This window comes from Piliocolobus tephrosceles, chromosome 5 (assembly GCF_002776525.5).
Source record: "Piliocolobus tephrosceles isolate RC106 chromosome 5, ASM277652v3, whole genome shotgun sequence".
In the NCBI taxonomy this organism is placed as follows: Eukaryota; Metazoa; Chordata; class Mammalia; order Primates; family Cercopithecidae; genus Piliocolobus; species Piliocolobus tephrosceles.
Genome location: NC_045438.1, coordinates 26,429,505 through 26,430,814, shown reverse-complemented (window position 1 = coordinate 26,430,814; position 1,310 = coordinate 26,429,505).

The following is a 1,310-nucleotide window of genomic DNA, read 5'->3' as shown; positions in this document are numbered from 1 at the left end:
GAAGGAAGGAAGGAAGGAAGGAAGGAAGGAAGGAAGGAAGGAAGGAAAGAAAGGGAAGAAACCATGTCTAAAGATTAAAAAAAAAAAATGAAAACTTACAATGTCTTATCAGGTAGAGAATATCAGTAAACAGATATAATCTACAGAAAAAAAAAAAAATAGGAATTCCGAAATTGAAAAGTAGAATAGTGGCTGGGCACGGTGGCTCACGCCCGTAATCCCAGCACTTTGGGAGGCCGAAGCAGGAGGATCACAAGGTCAGGAGATTGAGACCATCCTGGCTAACACGGTGAAACCCCATCTCTACTAGAAATGCAAAAAAATTAGCCAGGTATGGTGGCAGGCGCCTGTAGTCCCAGCTACTCGGGATGCTGAGGCAGAAGGGAGTGAACCCGGTAGACGGAGTTTGCAGCGAGCAGAGACCATGCCACTGCACTCCAGCCTGGGTGACACAGTGAGACTCCATCTCAAAAACAAAAACAAAAACAAACAAACAAACAAAAACAAAAGAAAAGAAAAGTATAATAGCTAAATGAATAATCCAAGGGGATGATATTCAAAAGCAGATTTAAGCTAGCAGGAGAAAAGAATCAGTGAACTTGAATAAAGGTAAATTGAGATAATACAGTTTGAGAAACAGAAAGAAAAACAGAATGATGAAAAATAAACAGAGCTTCACAGATCTATAAGAAATCATCAAACATATGACATATACATAATGGGATTCCCAGAAGTAAGGGTAGAGAAAAAAGAGAAGAAATATTATTTGAAAAATAAAGTCAGAAACATTAATCTATATATCCAAGAAGCTCAGTGAACTCTAAATAAGATAAACTCAACAAAAGCCACACTTAGACAAACTGTGGCCAAATTGTTCAGAGAAAAAGAGAGAATCTGATAAGCAGAAAGAGAAAAATGACCCTAATGTACAAGGAAACCTCAATAAGTTTAAGAGTTGATTCCTCATCAGAAACCATGGAAGCCAGGAGACCTATTGGAAGTGCTGTAAGAAAAAGACTGTCAATGAAGAATTATATAACCTGTAAAACTATTCTTTAAAAATGGAGAAATTAAGATATTTCCAGATTAACAAATACTGAAATAATTTGTTAGTAGACATACTTTCAAGAAAAAATAAAAGATGTTTTTCAGGTTGAAATGAAAGAACACTAAATGGTAACTCAAATTCATATGATGAAATAAACAGTACTAACAAAGGAGTTACATAGGTAAATATAAAATCTACTGTAAATATATAGTATCATGTCACTGTTCTTCTCTATTTCATTTGAAATGCAACCGTATAAGGC